Below are 21,172 nucleotides of genomic sequence, written 5' to 3' on the forward strand. Positions count from 1 at the left end.
TTCTTTTGTTGCGTGTTTACTTGCAATAGACAGTGAGGCAATTAGTGACCCAGCTAAGGCAGAGAAATATATAAAAGTAAACAGTCATGGGTATGTCTGTATTGTCCTGGAACAATTTCTAGGCGGCTGAGAATCTTGTCATTAGTATGAGCGAAGCTACCAAAATCTCTGCTGGCAGCTAACCGGCAAGCAGACCGAACTACGAAGTACCCCCACCTCTGCTGGCTTCCCATTTCAGTAAGCCAAGGCTGGCATCGGTCCGACCTTGAGCAAGTCACGCCGATAGGCGAGTGGGTGGAACGAGAGGCCCCTTGCCGGCAATGACCTTGACAAAAGCAGAAATACTGAGGGACGGAAAGCCACAGCACGCATCACTGCTCATTATTCGAATCCTTCTGACGCTGTCTTCGAGTTCCTCCCTAGAAACAGAAATTTCTAGAAAATGTAAGCTGGACAGCACGTTTGAAATGCACTCTTACGAGGACAAGAAATGCCTCGCGCAATGTAAACATTAACAAGGCCACCACGTTCCGTTTCGCTTAAACGGCAATGCGCTTTTGCGTTGTTGTGTAGGTACAAGGTCACCGCAACCGCTACTTGTTACGTATATTCAAACAGTCATAAATCAATCGCATTCTTAGTTAAGAGGCCTTTACCACATTATCATGGAAAGACCAGTGAAGAGAGTTATTTTAAAACAGGAATTACACTACAAACGATTTCAGAATCCTTTAATAGCACCTTAATTAGCACATTAATAGCACTCCATCCCACCTTAATCACTCACTAAATACACGACTACTAACTATTCACTGAAAATTTTAACCGTGTAATAATACTGTCGCATGTAGATATCACACAAGTAGGAATGGAATGATGTGTTCCTTTTAATGTGTGCTGAAAATGAAACGAAAATTTGTTGTACGTCTGAAATGTGGTGGAACACAGTTTCTCACATTGGGTATAGTCAGCAATATTAACACAGCTGAGAAGTAAACTAAATATACACAGACCATACAGCACTGCATTGTTACCAATGGTCATCATTTCGAACACCTGTAAATGGACGATTATGCCACCTTTACGACATTCGTTCTTCAAAGACCTTACTGTTACTGGATTCGTCTCGATAGCCGCTATCAGAAAATAAGTACAAAACTATAGCATCCCATTAAAAAAAAAAAAAAAAACGAAGTTGACCTTCATATCTCTGAAGCGACCCCACCTAGCAACAAAAAATCAACGTCATATTATGGCCCCCGTTGTCCCATACAACTTTTGTCACACAAACTTTTCAGCTCCTATCATACTTTCGGAGTTATTCTTGGTGGGCAATAGTTAGTGACTCACCCTGTACAACACCTTATAGCAAAATTCTATGTGTCAACATCTTTCAAATTTGTGATAATACCCGTGGAAAAACAAGAGCGTTGTCACATGGATCAGGTAAGGCTGGACAGTGAAGATACCACAATTAAGAAACTTACATATGATGCCCAGTAAGGTGAAATTACAATTGTAACAGTCTTTCAACGCAGATCTGCGTTACACTTAAGTGTGATGACAATAGAAATGTTCACATTAAACTTATTCCAAATATAATATATATAGTAATTACCATATGAATGATATTATTCCTGATACCCTTGCTATCCACATTCAACCCACCCACTCATAATAAATTTTGTTCTCTGTAATAGGTGGCTTGTGAAAATGAGCAAAGCCTGAAACTAGTCAGCCATTAAATTATTATCAACTTTGGTGTAAAACGTTTAAAAATTTCTTTTATTCAGATACTGTGTGGTTAGATGGACTACTGCTGAAGCTAAAAATGCATGTCTCAATTGAAAAATTGACGACACTTATGGGAAATATGTTAAAACCGCCCGTTAAGTACGAGTTAGCGTTGTACAAAAGTCATTTACCATAAAAAATAGGCTTCCAAAAGGCTCTGTCCTAGCACCCTTGCTCTTCGACATGTACACCAGTGACATGTCAAACAATTATTAGCAGAAGGTTTTGTTGCGCCAATGACCTCGCCATAGCTGTACAAACCAGCACAGTCGAAGGAAGAAAACATATATTGTCTAGAGACTTAAAAAGTCTCAACACTTGTTACAAAGCATGGAGCGTCCAAATAAATGCAGCCAAACCAGAAGTCTACTTAAACAACAAGAACTGCAAACCAACAGCTTAATGCGAACTTCTGTGGACAGAGGACTAGACACAATTTCCAGCCTAAATACCTTACGACCGGTCTTTAAAATATGAAAGATGCCTAGACAATGCTGGCCAAAACTAAAGACCTGAATACCATCATATAGAAACTGGCTGGCACAATCTACAGTGCTGAAGCATCCGATCTACGGACTGCAGCTTTGACACTAGCACTATACCGTGCCCCTGCATGGTAGCACAATGCTCATACAAGAAAACCAGACATACATCTTGTAAGTAGGCTGTTTTGGTTTTTATGTTGGTAACGCCATGTAGCGCTCTATATGAAAATCACTGACTGTACTGTATGCAGTCTGTGGCTGGTTTTACATTGTTGGAATCTGCTATTGTAGTGTTGGGCAGTTAGATGTGAACAGCGTGTAGCGTTGCGCAGTTGGAGATGAGCCGCCAGCAGTGGTGGATGTGGGGAGAGAAATGGCGGAGTTTTGAGAGCGGATGATCTGGATGTGTGTCCATCAGAGACAGTAAATTTGTAGGACTGGATGTCATGAACTGCTATATATATTATGACTTTTGAACACTATTAAGGTAAATACATTGTTTGTTCTCTAACAAAATCTTTCATTTGCTAACTATGCCTATCAGTAGTTAGTGCCTTCAGTAGTTTGAATCTTTCATTTAGCTGGCAATAGTGGCGCTCGCTGTATTGCAGTAGTTCGAGTAACGAAGATTTTTGTGAAGTAAGTGATTTGTGAAAGGTTCTTTTGTAGGGATTTTTTGAAAGTCAGATTGCGCTGCGCTAAAAATATTGTGTGTCAGTTTACTGATGATCTGAATAACAGAAGAGAGTAATGTCTGAGTACGTTCAGTTTTGCTCAGCTGTTTGAAAGTCAAATAATGTAAGAGGTTTATCAGCACAGTAATTCATAAATTTTTCTAAGGGGACGTTTCAGTCTGTAGATGCAGTATCCTGACTACCTCTGAGACCTTCCAATTCACACAGTCTTCAATAAACCTCCTCCAGACCACTTGATTTTACGCACTCCAGTCTGGCATAAAGGAAGAAACAAATGTTCAAATGTGTGTGAAATCTTATGGGACTTAACTGCTAAGGTCATCAGTCCCTAAGCTTACACACTGCTTAACCTAAATTATCCTAAGGACAAACACACACGCCCATGCGCGAGGGAGGACTCGAACCTCCGCCGGGACCAGCCGCACAGTCCATGACTGTAGCGCCCCAGACCGCTCGGCTAATCTCGTGCGGCAAAGGAAGAAACAACAAGGAGTTTGACGTTAAAGAAGAGTGGTGCAAGAGATGGAATGTTCCAACAATAAATCATTAGGATGTTCAAGATCCATCTGCCAGTCTACTAGGATTTGACTGAAGAGAAGTGAGTGGATAAGACTGAACAGGATAAGAACTAGTCACGCCAGGTTCATTGCTATGACGCACAAATGAGGACTCTGAAACTCTGCAGCCTGCAATTGGGGGGCCCAAGAATAAACCGTTCAGCCTGTTGTCAGAGACTGCCCTCTGAGAAAGTACCCAGGACCATTCAGTGACTTTATTAATGCTGCGCTCTCTGCTATCGATTGACTTGATTCGCTAGATTTTGATCTCTGATTAATGCATCTGTTTCACTTAAAGAGTCCTAATTTTATAGTTTTAAATATTCTACTTTTAGTATTGTTGAACTATTATTGAAGTAGGTTACAGTACACTTGTTCGCCCACTGCTCGAATACTGCTCACCGATGTGGGATCCGTACCAGATAGGGTTGATAGAAGAGATAGAGAGGATCCAACGGAGAGCAGCGCGCTTCGTTACAGGATCATTTAGTAATCGCGAAAGCGTTACGGAGATGACAGATAAACCCAGTGGAAGACTCTGCAAGAGAGACGCTCAGTGGCTCGGTACGGGCTTTTGTTGAAGTTTCGAGAACATACCTTCACCGAGGAGTCAAGCAGTATATTGCTCCCTCCTACGCATATTCGCGAAGAGACCATGAGGATAAAATCAGAAAGATTAGAGCCCACACAGAGGTATACCGACAATCTTTCTTTCCACGAACAATACGAGAGTGGAATAGACGGGAGAACCGATAGAGGTACTCGAAGTACCCTCCGCCACACACCGTCAGGTGGCTTGCGGAGTATGGATGTAGATGTAGATGTAATTTTAAGAATTTAAACATATTAGCTTTGTTCCTAAATCCTTAAATGAGTAATTGTAAACTAGAATGAGATTTTCACTCTGCAGCGGAGTGTGCGCTGATATGACGGAAAAAGAATCTCAACACCAAGAAGAAGTTGGGCGAAAGTTGGTAGGCGTGTTTCCACGTCTGAAAGATGACGCCTATTCAAGTTTCGCGCCAGTCGCATAAGAGTGGCGCTACTAGCACCACTGTGAGAATGCAAATTAGATTTGCTTTAAATACATGCTGTAATGGTCGTGAGCGTTAGTTACCTATGAGATTGGACGTGTTGAGTTAATGTTAGTCAAGCATGCCTTTAGGGCGGCAAAGACGTCATTATCAACGCCCCACTGAGAGTGAACGTGGTCGCGTAATAGGGCAACGAGAAGCTGTATGTTTCGTCTACGATATTGGTGAAAGACTTGGCAGGAACGTAGCCACTGTACAAGATTGCTCGCGGTGGTGGTCACGAGAATATTCGGTCGCAAGAAGACCGGCCCTCGAAAGGGAAGACCATAGTGTTTGCGTTTGACTCTGGCTCACCGTACTACAACTGGAGCAACAATCTGAGCAGCAGTTGGCACCACTGTGAAACAACGAACTTTAAGGGGCTCCGGAGCGCCCTATACTTGCAATGTTAAAATAACGCTTATAAATTACATCTTTCCTCACAAAGTATTTGAGGTAGGAAGTTGAACTTTTTACAGATTATTTATTGGAATATGGGCTACAACTTAACACAGGGATTTTACAAAATTTTAGTTCAGTTATTAAAGATGATTTTTTTTTCAATTGTAATGAAAATTCACAACATTTTTTTGCAATTTTTTATTTATATATTCAAAAATATACAGTTTTTTGGAAAAAGGCTGTGTTAAATTATGCAGAAGGTACTGTGTAACATTTACTGAAAGTTTGAAACAAAAGCGACAAAGATTGGATTAACTTTTTAGTGCATTCCAGGTCCATAGGATGGATTATCTTCATCCTCTGCAAACTCCTCCTCCTGCTTCCTCTTGTTCCTCCTTCTGTTTACTCTTGCTTGTATTTCTAGACTCTTTACAGCCCTGTCTGCAGCCCAAAGGCCTTCCTTGTCTAAAGCAAGCATCGCTCGTACCATGTTAGAACCTATCTTCATTCCCATATTTCTAAATACCTTGCACCTTACAATGTTGCCATCATTGAAAGTCGCAACAGCATCATACACACCAAAGTGAAGTGTTTCTATTCCAACAAATACAGTCTTGGGGATTCTCGACCATATAACACTATTTACACTTTCATTGGGGTTTTGAGTTTTTCCGTGAATACACTTTTTCAACAGTTCAGGTGCTGCTAAGTCTCTGAAAATAGGTTTTATCACCTCCATTATTGCATGAGGCAGATATGCTTATGAGTGTACACTTCACCAGTTAGCAATCCTTTGTTATATTTACACCAACTGTCTTCTTCTTTGGGACACAAGCTATGTTGGGGATTTTCATCGGTTGAAGAAGTATGAAAAAAAAGAGCCCAAACAGCCTTCTTCATTTCGTCGACACTCTGTGTATTTCTAATAACTTTACTTTTACTCATTATTATACTTCAACAAAACAGAGACTCAAGAAACAGAATTAATTACGAATATTTTCGAGATAACGACAGAGTAAATAAACATGAAACAATCGACAATCACACCAGCGATATATATTGAACCATCACAGGTTAGCCATAACACATACTTTATCTCACATCACTAAAATGTACCTGATGAACACGGACGTTAATAATAACACCATTTGACAGCAGTTTAACAGCGGCACAGTGGGTCACGCCCATGTAGAACACATTTCAAAAAAAATTTAAAAATAGTTGTAGTCTTCGGAATTGAATAAATTATATATCTATTAAAAGGTAATAGTCTGCAGATTCAGAAAACGCAAAAAAGTAAAAATTGAACTTTTCATGATTTTGAGCCTTTCCGGAGCCCCTTAAGGACAGTTGTAGCGTGCGTTCCACTGACTCCAAACGACAGCCATCTGAAAGTCCATTGATGCCAAGCGAGAGCTCATTAGAGGGCAGGATGGAGGTATGTTTTTTTTTTCTTCTTTTTTTTATGAAAGCTAGTTCTGCCTCGGTGACAGTGACGGTATTGTGATGGTTAGGAGGTGGCCAGTTGAGAATCTGTAAACAATCTGTCTGCATACTAGTCACACTGGACCTGCACCTGAAATTATGGTCTGAAGACCGATTTCATACGACAGCAGGAGCATTATCTTGGTTATCCTGTGCACCGTGACTGCAGATTTATAAGTCAGTCTGGTGATTCGACCTGTTAAGCTGCCATTCGTGGACAGCGTTCCAGTGGGTGTTTTCCAGCAGGATAACGCTCTCCCACATACCGCTGTTGTAACCCAACATGCTCTATAGACTGTCGACATGTTTGCTTGGCCTGCTTGATCATCAGATCTGTCTCCAATCGAGCACATATGGGACATCATGGGACGACAACTTCAGCCTCATCCACAACCAACATTAACCATCCCTGCACTGACCGATCAAGTGCAACAGGCACGTAACTCCGTCCCATAAACTGACATCCAGCACTAGCACAACAAAATGCATGCGAGTTTGCATGCGCGCATTCAACATTCTGGCCGTTACACCGGTTATTGATGTACCAGTGCTACGTATTTGCGATGACTTACCTTGCGCTTATATTAATTTGTGATTTTGCAATGTTAATCACTTAAATATGTTATCCAGACAAATGTGTTCCCGACATTTCATTACTGTACATTAATTATTTTTTGTGTTTCGATTTTTTCCCGTCAGCGTATATGTATTTCTTAGTGCATACTGTTTTCGCCATACGCTACGTAAACAAATTTTTACAATGTCTGAGAGATGCAACTCACGACGTGCTGAAAACCTTTAGATTGTAAAATTCCTTTTCTCCGCCCCTCGGAGCTTCTGCATGCTGAGCGAAATAACACTCATGGCCATGGCTACAGCCCGAATACACACACTTTTGGCGTTGTACGGCGCTCGGCACATATTCAGCGCCACACTGCTTCACATGTAATCGGAAACGTCTGTTGGCGGATGTAGAATAATCCTGCGCTCTTTTACACTATCAAAACCAGAGTAAATAACGGTGGACCCGCGAGACATGGTTAAACTTGTCACAGTTCCAATTACAAGCCCTTTAGGAACCCAACAACGTTCAAAGCGATTCCGAGACCCGACCACTAGAGTACAATATGTACATCGTTTAGAGTTCCTATACCACCACCACCTGCGTCCTATAAACTTCCGCCGATAATCTCCACATAGTCAAAATCCCTCCAACAGCGACATGCAAATGATGGTGTATGTATAGGAAGGTGAATGATTTCTCATAACATAATAGGATGTCTTGCATTACAGTTCCTTAGAGAAGATATTAAAGACTTTTGTTAGGTTCTAAAAGTTATCAGAATGTTGTACAGAGTTCTATTCGACTGAACTTTGATATACCAGACGTGTTACCAATCCGGCTAGCGACACCAGCAAACCTCGTATTCGACAAAAATTCCTGTTAATTTCGTTTCACGTAACCTGTTTACTGCCACCTCCACGCATAATTCTCCCACAAGTCTTATCCACATAGCATTTTTGTCTATGTAGTAAGCCGTCCACTAACGTCTGTGGTTGATACTGCACGAGGCTTCGACAGATATGCAGAAATATACACGGATACATTTTTGAATCTGTTTATTGAGCCGGCCGCGGTGGTCTAGCGGTTCTGGCGCTGCAGTCCGGAACCGCGGGACTGCTGCGGTCGCAGGTTCGAATCCTGCCTCGGGCATGGGTGTGTGTGGTGTCCTTAGGTTAGTTAGGTTTAAGTAGTTCTAAGTTCTAGGGGACTTATGACCTAAGAAGTTGAGTCCCATAGTGCTCAGAGCCATTTGAACCATTTTTTTCTGTTTATTGCTGCAAATTGACACCAAGCGCAAGATGGCAAAGAATAAATGGCAACATAAAAAATGCAAAGCTGTAGGAGTATGGATGACTATAAGAATGACAGATGTCACCTATAAAAGGGATCTTTGGAGAAAAGAGAGGCATCTCTGTGAGTATTAGGAGTTCACGTGGCAAGCCAACACTAAGCAAAGAAGGGGAACTGCAAGGTGGGCGGAAAACATATTTTTAGACATTATTATAGAAAAGAAAGAGAAAATAGATAAATATTACACAGAAGATATGATACTGAGAGAACAATTTGACAAAGCACTGAAGAACCTAAATCGAGACACGGCACACGAAGCTGATGATGTTGAGACCCTTCAGAGAGCCAACGATGAAAATGTCGTAGCTGCGAGATTAAATACCGTAACGCTAAATAAAAAATAAATGCAAAATTATCCATTTAAAAAGCTGATAAAAATTTGCTTGATGTATTCCTGAGAAACAATCCCCAGTCCTTAGAAACTAACTATGTAAGGCTCGTCAGATGAAGCTTAAATTCAAAGAAATAGTGTTGACGGCAGTTGAGAGTCTGATACCAAGCAAATTAATAAAATACGGGACAAATCTCCCCTTGGTACACAAAACAGGTCAGGACACTGTTGCAGAAGCAACGAAAAAAGCCTGCCAGATTTAGAGGAACATAAAATCTGTAAGACTTGCGATGTTTTACAGAAGATTGAAACTTAGCGCGGAAATATTCCAAGATGCAAAACTCTGTCTCCAAATCTGGCAGAAAATACCAAGAGATTCTGTTTGCAATGAAAGTGCAGCAGCGGCAAAACACAATCAATACCTTCACTGCGGCATAGCGATGGCAGCGCCACTAAAGCGGAGCAACTAGACACGGTTTTCCGACATTCCTCCATCAAGAAATATACAGTAAATATTCCACAAATCCAATCAAGAACAGCTGCCAAAATGAGTAATTTAGATGTAGATACCCTCGGTATAGCGAAACTCTATAAAGATACGTTTTCCAGTCCAAACCGTATACCAGTTAGATTCTTTCCGGAATATTCTACTGAAGTAACTCGTTTTCAGCTGTCGTATACAGCTGCTCGCTAGATGGAAGATCCGTACCTAAAGATCGGAAAGTTGCGCAAGTCATACAAATACACAAGTAAAGAAACAGAAGTAATACTCTGAAATACAGACCCATATCACTGACGTCGATTTGCAGTGGAACTGCGAAACATGTCCTGTATCTGATCATTATTAAATGCGTTGAAGAAAACAATCTAACCGGCCGTTGTGGCCGAACGGTTCTAGGCGCTTCAGTCAGGAACCGCGCGACCGCTATGGTCGCAGATGCTAATCCTGCCTCGGGCATGGATGTGTGTGATGTCCTTAGGTTAGTTAGGTTTAAATAGTTCTAAGTTCTAGGGGACTGATGACCTCAGATGTTAGTCCCATAGTGCTCAGAGCCATTTGAACCATTTTGAAAACAATCTGTTGACACATATGATGAATTCAGAAAATATCGTTATATGAAAAACCACTGGCTCTTTATTCACAGGAAGTAACAACTGCAATTAACAGAGGATCTCAAGTTGATTCCATATTTGTAGATTTCCAGGAGTCTTTTTACACCGTCTCTCACAGGCGCCTACTAATAAAATTGCATGCTTGTGGAGAATAGTCTTAGTTGAGCAACTTGATTCGTGATTTGCCGTCAGAGTCCTCTGCTGACGGGAAACCATTGAGTGAAAAAGAAGTGATAATTACGATCAATCGAGGAAGTATTCCTAATTTACGAGGGCTGTTCAATAAGTAATGTTCCACTTTTCTTTGAAGCAGGTTGGTTTTATTCAGCATGTCAATACACCATCTTATTCTCTACTCTTTTGGCTATAAAGCCCAATTTTTCAACATACTATCCGTTCAATGCGACGGCCTTACGCAACCTTACTGGGAGGGTCTGTATGCCCGCTTGGTACCACTCTACTGGTCGACGTCGGAACCAATGTCCTTCTGCTTCAATACCTTCACCATCATCCACAGACTGCTTCCCTCGGCGTGCATCCTTCATTGGGCCAAAGAGATGGTAGTAGGAAGGTGCGATATCCAGGCTGTAGGGTCAGTGAGAAAGAACAGTCCAACCAAGCTTTCCGAGCTCCTCTCAGGTGTGCAGACTTGTGTGAGGCCTTGTGTTGTCATGGAGAAGGAGAAGTTCGTTTGCATTTTTGTGGCAACGACACGCTGAAGTCGTTTCTTCATTTTGCTGAGGATGGCACAATACACTTCAGGCGTGATCGCTGCACCATAAGGGAGGACATGAAATAGAGTCCCAGCAGACCGTCGCCATGACTTTGCAGGACGAGATTGCGGGTTTGAAATTTTTCTTCGGAGGAGAAATGGTGTGGCGCCACCCCATGGGTTGCTGTTTTGTTTCCGGTTCGAAGTAATGGAACCATGTTTTATCGCATATGGCGATGGTCAACAAAAAGTTGTCACTATCAGCCTTCTAACGCGCAAGTAATTTTTTACAAAATTTTATATGTCTGTGAACACTAGCTGTGAAAAATTTCTGACAGATTTCTTGAATATATTACTTTGTAAGGTACCGTAACAGAAATTTTTTCAGGTATGGTACATACTTTACCACCTTACTACCAAGCCCACCCACAATGTGTTGTTGTTGTGTTGTTGTTGTTATCTTCAGTCCTGAGACTGGTTTGATGCAGCTCTCCATGCTACTCTATCCTGTGCAAGCTTCTTCATCTCCCAGTATTTACTGCAACCTACATCCTTCTGAATCTGCTTAGTGTATTCATCTCTTGGTCTCCTTCTACGATTTTTACCCTCCACGCTGCCCTCCAATGCTAAATTTGTGATCCCTTGATGCCTCAGAACATGTCCTACCAACCGATCCATTCTTCTTGTCAAGTTGTACCACAAACTCCTCTTTTCCCCAGTTCTATTCAATACCTCCTCATTAGTTATGTGATCTACCCATCTAATCTTCAGCATTCTTCTGTAGCACCACATTTCGAAAGCTTCTATTCTCTTCTTGTCCAAACTATTTATCGTCCATGTTTCACTTCCATACATGGCTACACTCCACACAAATACTTTCAAAAACGACTTCCTGACACTTAAATCTATACTCGATGTTAACAAGTTTCTCTTCTTCAGAAACGCTTTCCTTGCCATTGCCAGTCTACGTTTTATATCCTCTCTACTTCGAGCATTATCAGTTATTTTGCTCCCCAAATAGCAAAACTCCTTTACTACTTTAAGCGTCTCATTTCCTAATCTTATTCCCTCAGCATCACCCGACTTTATTCGACTACATTCCATTATCTTCGTTTTGCTTTTGTTGATGTTCATCTTATATTCTCCTTTCAAGACACTGTCCATTCCGTTCAACTGCTCTTCCAAGTCCTTTGCTGTCTCTGACAGAATTACAATGTCATCGGCGAACCTCAACGTTTTTATTTCTTCTCCATGGACTTTAATAACTACTCCGAAGTTATCTTTTGTTTCCTTTACTGCTTGCTCAATATACAGATTGAATAACATCGGGGACAGGCTACAACCCTGTCCCACAATGTATAAACAAAAAAATTGTCCTCTAATATTATTTCGCAAAGCAATAATATGGATTTTCGCACCAAGTTTCCCGCATTCGAAGTTCACTACCAGACCACTAGGAGGGCTGCTATCGTTCTCTGCTTCCTATCATAACATGGGCCATGCCCTCCTTGTTCTGTGAATTTTGAGGTACAGTGCAGTCTACGTTTGCAAAGTTGACAGGATATTAGCCGTGAGATTCTCCTGAGATATGTACTCATGGTTTTGGGGCGCCCACAGATTGTTGCTACTCACGCCCTTAATAATTAATTAGCGTTTTTTTAAAATATTTTGCCTTCTTGCATCTTCATAATGAATTCTGAATGTTAATGGAACCTTTTGTGGAGTAATTGTATGTGGCTGACCTTGCAAATACAATACATGTTATATTTTTACACATCTTTCATTGCAACGTTGTACGTTTTATAACCAACGTACAAAGCAATGTCATATGGATAAATCAGGCACAAACTGGAAACGAATGCAAATCGGAGAACTTAGGACTCGTTTTGGACAACAGGAAAGTGTACACATCTGAGAACTAGACCCTAGGTCGGTTCTCAAGAACTGGTTTGAGGAATACGCAAGAATTACTCCGAGAACTACGCGATGCAGAGGTCTCAGATTATTTTTCACTACCACGGAGTAAAAAATAAAAAAAAATGAACGCACGCACATATTGTTGACTGTTTTGTAATGTACTAAAAATGTTCATTACGGTGCCAACACTAAAGAAGCTTTGTTTATAATTCAGTGAATTTACATCTTGCTTTGAGTGGAATAATTAATACCACTGTTGTATACTGAAATTACCCAAATGAACCCTACAGATGCCTTGGTGTCTGCGGAATTTCAGAGCAGTAGAATTGTAGAAACCACAGTTAAAATATTCAGCTTAAACTGCTTATGATTCCTGATGAAAAGTAAGCGGCAATTAACAAAGAAAACGAAGAAACTGTTTTTACAAATTTTGGGCCGGTAGTACATTTTCACTTATAACAACGTCATTATATCGTTGCGCAAAAAGCTTGTTAGTAAACAGAGGTAAGATGTTTTCTGTTTAATTATTCCTAGATGCCGATAGTTTATAATAGGCCTATCGTGTAATTAATATTTTACCACGTACAGTGGATGTAGATGAAAAGTCTGTCTGTCTGATAATGGGACAGGTTCTGGTAAGCTGAATGTGAATTTCATTAACAAATCCTACTCCATCGGAGTAACATTTTGAGCCGTTTATGATTAGTTCTGATATTAAATTGCCTGTTTTAATCGTGAAAAAAAAATTGCCGTTACTGTCGGTCCTCATCAATCATCAGCTTAATAAACGTGTTTGCTTCTGTGAAGACCTAGGAGGACACATTGTCTACCAGAGGTCATAAGAATTTGAAAATAATGCTGTCATAAGTTGTATCAAAGGAGACAACTTTTAGTTCATAGCTTCATTTTGGTGCAAATGGCAAGATACGCAACAAGAAAGTTTCTCGGTATATTTAAATGTGAACCTCTACGTCCCCGAAATTCTACATTGCTTATTTGGATCAACAAGGAATATCAACATGTTTGCGTCAGTGCCAGAATTGTCGTTGGGTGTATTTATTTGCGTGTTCTGTGCCTAGTCGGATAACGTAGTGGCCTGTGCCAAACGCATTTGTATGAGAAATTGAATACTGTGTCCGCCATCTAATTATTGTTGTTGTCAGCTGTTGCACAACACTACACTGTTATCGCTATACCACGGCATCCTAGAAGCCGCTATGCCCGTACGATCATTTCATAGTGCTTGGCGTAATTGAAATTTTTCGTACCAACGTTGACTACTATGGGGACAAAGTCATACCTTCCCACTTTCATTTCTCACCATCAATTTGTTTCACATATTTCGTTTAGTTTTCGTTTTAATTTATCACATTAATCCTCATGACATCAACTTAAGTTTCCTTTAATGGCTGTCACGTTAGGTCCCGAATTAAGTAAAAACTTTTTTCTCACATTGTTGCTTTTGCAGCTAAAAAAATTGCTTCATTACTGACTGTAGAGAACGTTTTACTTCCTAAGTAGCCATTGGATGGCAACCAATTTCATAAAACCCGTCGGCACAGACAGCCAAAATCAAAAGTAAAAAGTGCAGATTTTGCAATACAGAGAACTGTCTGAGCCAGGCAACCATCACAGCGTATCTGAAGTGCTCCAGACACCAAAACCGGAATCAGATAGTGATTTAAGTTTACATTTGTCAAGTCAATGCCCTACATTTTATTGTGCTTGGAAAGCGTGAAAGAATCAGGCAACCAGTTGCTTAATACCAGTATATTAGAATCCTGACCTGGGTTTGGACAATTCTAAAGTAATCTTCAGAAGGAGATTTTTTTTTTTTGGGGTCATCAGTCTTCTGACTGGTTTGATGCGGCCCGCCACGAATTCCTATCCTGTGATAACCTCTTCATCTCAGAGTAGCACATTGAAGCTACGTCCTCTATTATTTGCTGGATGTATTCCAATCTCTGTCTTCTTCTACAGCTCCCTGTAGTACCGTGGAAGTCATTTCCTCATGTCTTAACAGATGTCCTATCATCCTGAAGGAGATTATATTTGTTTATTTATTGATCATCCTTTTTATCTTACTCAATGATATAGGACTTGCCTGCATTCAGTCTATACAGACAATTAAATATGTAAACAGAAACAAATCATACAGATACAGATCATGGAGATACCCAAACATATAAAACAAACAGATTCTAAGTTTACATTATATCCAGTGATACATCGCTATGTTTAATGTAAGTTATGGAAGTCCTCAAATTCATAAAATTCAAGTACTGATCAACACTGTAAAAGCTTTCACTTATAAGCATTTCCTTAAGCTCATTTCCAAAAATTTGCAGCTTTGATATCCTTTTAATTGTTAAAGGAAAGGCACTAAAAAGAATTTTGGGATGGCATATTACACTTTCATGATACTGGGCTTTCTTACATACTTCTCTATGAAAGACTGTTCTGTGTCTAGTTTCATAGTCATGATAATCATTGTTCAAAGGAAAGAAATGGGGATGGGATTTAAAAAAAAAAAAAAAAAAAAACCATACACTTTCATAGATGTATGTAGATGGAGGATTCATAACTTTTAGTTCTTTGAATATTTCCCTGCACGACTCCCTAGATGCAACCCCTTTTATAATTCTTATTCCTCATTTTTGAATAATAAAAGAGTGTTTTGCTAGACTTGAAATACCCCAAATAAGGCACTGTGTCACAGTAGACTATGCATGAATGCACAATAGCCACTCATGATTATTTCTTTGCTGTAAGAACTTTTGAACATTATAAATACGTAACAGCATTTACTTAATTTTTTAATTTTTTATTGAGCTATTCTATATGTTTATCCCATTCAAGATGTTGATCTAACCTAATTCCTAAAAATTTAGTATTTGAAGTTTATAGTATTTTCTGTTTGCCTAACTTCGCTATTATATTAGGGATTACTTTGTTTGATGTATGCCTGAAATTCATCCATAACGTTTTCTTCTCATTAACAAATAGACTGTTATCTCTGAACCATTACTGCTTTTTCAGATGTTATTTCTGTTTTTTGTGTAAGTCGGTTGCATTCTGAGCTTTAACAAAAAGACTAGTATCATCAGCAAACAGTGTAGGATCAGCTTGTGTTAAATAACTTGGTAAGTCATTTATGAATATCAAGAACAACAGGGATCCCAACACCAGTACTTGGGATACCAAATGTGTAACCTTCTCGTACTCAGGAAAATAGGATTTACCTTAATGAACTATTTCTACTTTGTGGTATCTATCAGATAAGTGTGATTTAAACCACATGTGAGGAGTGCCATGGACCCAATACCAATATACACTCCTGGAAATTGAAATAAGAACACCGTGAATTCATTGTCCCAGGAAGGGGAAACTTTATTGACACATTCCTGGGGTCAGATACATCACATCATCACACTGACAGAACCACAGGCACATAGACACAGGCAACAGAGCATGCACAATGTCGGCACTAGTACAGTGTATATCCACCTTTCGCAGCAATGCAGGCTGCTATTCTCCCATGGAGACGATCGTAGAGATGCTGGATGTAGTCCTGTGGAACGGCTTGCCATGCCATTTCCACCTGGCGCCTCAGTTGGACCAGCGTTCGTGCTGGACGTGCAGACCGCGTGAGACGACGCTTCATCCAGTCCCAAACATGCTCAATGGGGGACAGATCCGGGGAATCTTGCTGGCCAGGGTAGTTGACTTACACCTTCTAGAGCACGTTGGGTGGCACGGGATACATGTGGACGTGCATTGTCCTGTTGGAACAGCAAGTTCCCTTGCCGGTCTAGGAATGGTAGAACGATGGGTTCGATGACGGTTTGGATGTACCGTGCACTATTCAGTGTCCCCTCGACGATCACCAGTGGTGTACGGCCAGTGTAGGAGATCGCTCCCCACACCATGATGCTGGGTGTTGGCCCTGTGTGCCTCGGTCGTATGCAGTCCTGATTGTGGCGCTCACCTGCACGGCGCCAAACACGCATACGACCATCATTGGCACCAAGGCAGAAGCGACTCTCATCGCTGAAGACGACACGTCTCCATTCGTCCCTCCATTCACGCCTGTCACGACACCACTGGAGGCGGGCTGCACGATGTTGGGGCGTGAGCGGAAGACAGCCTAAAGGTGTGCGGGACCGTAGCCCAGCTTCATGGAGACGGTTGCGAATGGTCCTCGCCGTTATCCCAGGAGCAACAGTGTCCCTAATTTGCTGGGAAGTGGCGGTGTGGTCCCCTACGGCACTGCGTAGGATCCTACGGTCTTGGCGTGCATCCGTGCGTCGCTGCGGTCCGGTCCCAGGTCGATGGGCACGTGCACCTTCCGCCGACCACTGGCGACAACATCGATGTACTGTGGAGACCTCACGCCCCACGTGTTGAGCAATTCGGCGGTACGTCCACCCGGCCTCCCGCATGCCCACTATATGCCCTCGCTCAAAGTCCGTCAACTGCACATACGGTTCACGTCCACGCTGTCGCGGCATGCTACCAGTGTTAAAGACTGTGATGGAGCTCCGTATGCCACGGCAAACTGGCTGACACTGACGGCGGCGGTGCACAAATGCTGCGCAGCTAGCGCCATTCGACGGCCAACACCGCGGTTCCTGGTGTGTCCGCTGTGCCGTGCGTGTGATCATTGCTTGTACAGCCCTCTCGCAGTGTCCGGAGCAAGTATGGTGGGTCTGACACACCGGTGTCAATGTGTTCTTTTTTCCATTTCCAGGAGTATAGTTTGTTAAGCAAAATTTTATGGCAAGTAACATCAAATACCTTAAATAAATCTAACAACATTATGATCAGTGAAATTCAGAACAAGTTTTAGGAAATCATATACAGCAGTTTCAGTTGATCTGTTTTTTGTAAAAGTTTTAGGCTAGTTATTACAGTTCATCTAGTTGGAGAAATGGTTCTTGTTCCTAGAGAAAGAAAATTTGTCCGTTGTGCCTTTAATTGTTCTAACCTGTAAAATATTTCATGTTAGATTGGACTATCAAAGGTGGGCTTACAATGCTTGTGAGTCAAGCATTATTTTGTAAATTGTTTGATGTAAGCTACTCAGCACAACTACTTGCACTCAATCCTGCGCAGTTTTTATATGTACATTTATTTTATTAAGCCACTCAGGTGCTGATTTACACACTGCTTGTGCAGTAGACACATAGTGCCCTCTGTGTGGCAGTCACCTTAACATAAGAACGTAGTGCGTTAGTCACTTGGCAAGCTATATCTGTGAAGCTCGCACTGTTTTTAGGTGATGACCATGTCTTGTTATTGTTTGTGAGGTGAACCTTTACTTGGTAAGAGCCAAGTGGCTTTATTCTAACATACGTCTGCAAACACAGTGTGTGACAAGTGAGTGTGCACTCTTGTACTTTAGTAGTTTATCCTGCATTTGTCATTTTTGTTTTATTTGAACCTTTTGTAATCAATGTGTAACTTCTGTGTGTTACAGTTTCCTTTGGAAGAAGATAGTTTTATAATTATTGTAACCTAAGTTCAAATAAACCTGTGTTATGCACCTGGTTGTCTGATTCTTTTATCTTTTCCATTTTATTGTACCACATGTTATGGTTTCCTGAAGGACTGAGTGTGAGTAGAATAACTGTTGAGTGCATGACTCCCCATCCTATTTCATTTGAGTATAACACAAAGTAAATGGACTGTACTGTATTGTATATCTACCGGCTCAGCTTAAGTATACTGTAACACGGGTTGTACAGGTGCTAATGGACATTTGAAATCAGCATAACACTACATACAGTACACACAAAAAGATAGACACATAGTTAATAACACGTTCCTTGAATCATCTTGCATGAAAAATCATAATTATGTGAAATGAGTCATAATACATTCACATTGCAAATTAATTTATACTTATGGTTACGTTTTGAACATTACTCTTTTTATATATAAAAGGAAAAAAGATATACAGATGTGAGTTTGTAATTCCTACTCACTACCTTGGGAACATTACAATAGCAGAAATTCTTCTACAAAATAGGAGTTGTCAAGAAGAAACTTACTCAGTTTGCTATTAAATTTTACTTTGCTATCTGCCACAAATTTTATGCTAGCTGTCAGAAATTTTATATCACTGGGTAAATGATCAAAAACCAGCATTGTGCGCCCCTTTTTTCTGTTAAAGACAACTTTAATGTAAGGTAATGAATGTCATTATTACTTCTGGTATTGTAATTATGTTCCTCTTGAACTGTAGTACATTATTTACAACAAGCTTCATGAGGGAATAAATACACTGTGAAGCAGTAGTTGGAATGCCCTATCCCTTAAACAGATGTCTACAAGATGATCTTGGCCGAAAAATATGCTAGTATACCTGCACACTTGTAAGATCAATTGTTTGATCTATATTTGAAAAAAAAATTACTTATTTTACATATTTAGAAATTCTTATACAGAATAAAAACAGTGCTTTTGGGATGAATGTAGTTTTCTCTTAAGTAGTAATAATAGAGCAATTTATACTTCTTCTAATGGGTTTTTGTATAATATGACAATGCAGAGAATTATACTTTCCTGATAAGACTTTTTTGGTAACATTTGGTGGATATTTGGTTGTCATGTGGTACCATAATTGTGGGCATCCTTGTTCTGCTTTAATTTATTTTTTCTGTTTGCATGAGATTTTCTTTGTTGTATAACATTTTTTCTAGGGTAAACAAACATGTAAGATATATAAAGTAAAATTCAGTAAAATGGCATTTGACAAGATTCTATTTGTTTAAGGCCACAAATTATTCTCAGTACTATTTTTTGCATTCTAAATATGTTTATGATAAGCATTTCCCTAAGATAATAATTCTGTAGGAAAGCAGTGAATGGAACCTTTCATAGTACACCAGCACCGTTGCTCATGCCAACCATCTTTCGACTACATTAAATGTCTTTCTGGTGTGAGAAGAGACAATCTGGCACAAGATATTGGAAATACTGTTGCTTCACATAAGAAATACATTGAGTAAAATTCACATAGATGCTAAAATGATATTTTCACACCTTTAGACTGCAGAAAGAGACGTGTGATGAAGGGTAGTGTAAGACTGCATATTTCTCTTCTATGAGTAGGCAGTGGGACATGTGTCATTTCTTTTATCAGTATAACTGGTTATTTGAATACAGTGTAGAAGTTAATAATAATGTTGTAACAGTGTTAGAGACCACAAAGCAACAGTGTCGGATTATTTAGCTCGGTGTAGCTGTGTGACAAGGAAAAAATCTTTAGGGGCAAGATAAACTTATATTTTATTAATATAAACACATTTTACATATAGATTACATATATGATATTGTTACCAATCAATAACAATAGAATACTATTTCACAGAGGTTAGACCATAGTGTTTCATCAGCTTCTGAAATGTTCCCTCATTAAGAAGCTTGATTAGAGGATCAGATAACATTTCTTCTGCGCATAGATAATTGATGGTTATATTCCCATGCTCTGGGTGATGTCTTATAAATTATCCTTTATGTCAATGTGTCTGGATCTCACAAGGCGACATTCTTGTTGGCAAGTTTAATAGCTCCCATATTATAACAAAATATCACAGTTGTTTTTATTTTTCTAAGAGATACTGTTTTACCCACGGAGCTTCCTGGATAGTGGAAGATAAGGCTATATATTCAGTTCCCACAATACTCATCTGTCCACTCTCTCTTACATGATCAGGTTATCAATCTTCCCCTTAGTTCAAAGCAACTCCAGAGATGGAATGGCTGTGTCACAGCTCACTTCCCCAGTATTCATTATTGTACCCTTCTAAATTTACATTTCCCTATTTAGAACACTTCAGTTTATAATCATTAGTTTCCTTTAAATATCTGAATATTCCCTAGATTGCCATCCAGTGGTTTTCTCTTAGATCATTGCAAAACTTGCTTACAGCAATTGTGGCCAATGCAGTATCTGGTCCGGAAGTCTGTACTAAGTACACTTCCTACAACTTCCAAATAGGGTACACTTACCTTACATTTCTTGTCCTTATCAGTTATTATCAGTTTTGTATTATTTACCGTTGGGGTAGAAATAGGCTTACAATTTTACATATTGAACTTTTCTAAGATTTTTCTTGTATACAGAGATTGATCAATCCATGATTCTTCTCTATTGGTACTTCTTTGAATCTTCATGTGTAAGTATTGATTAACTTCCACTAAGTCATGTGTATTGAATTCTGACCATAACTATTTTTTAAAAAGGTTCATTTTATTTTCACTATTGTTCAAAACAAATAAATCACCTACTCATATGACTAAACTTCTAATTCCTTCCTTGCTTCTTTTGTAATATGTACGTGGATATCCTTTCGGCTGTCACATGCCCAGTTTTATCACAGTTTTACATAATATTTATTCCAGCAATGGCCACTCTGCTTTAATCTGTACCCTATATGGTACACTAGTCAGGTTCCTTTCAGAGTATGCAGATCCAGTAGCTCCATATTTAACAATTATATACTCCCGCTCACTCACAGAAAGTTCCCTACCTAAGGACTGGAAAGTTGCTCAAGTCACACGAATACGCAAAAAGGTAAATAGGAGTAATCCACTGAATTACAGGCCCATATCCCTAACATCAATGTGCAGTAAGGTATTGGAACATATACTGTATTCGAACATTATGAAGTACTTCGAAGGAAACA

Source organism: Schistocerca cancellata, chromosome 7 (genome assembly GCF_023864275.1).
Source record: "Schistocerca cancellata isolate TAMUIC-IGC-003103 chromosome 7, iqSchCanc2.1, whole genome shotgun sequence".
NCBI lineage: Eukaryota > Metazoa > Arthropoda > Insecta > Orthoptera > Acrididae > Schistocerca > Schistocerca cancellata.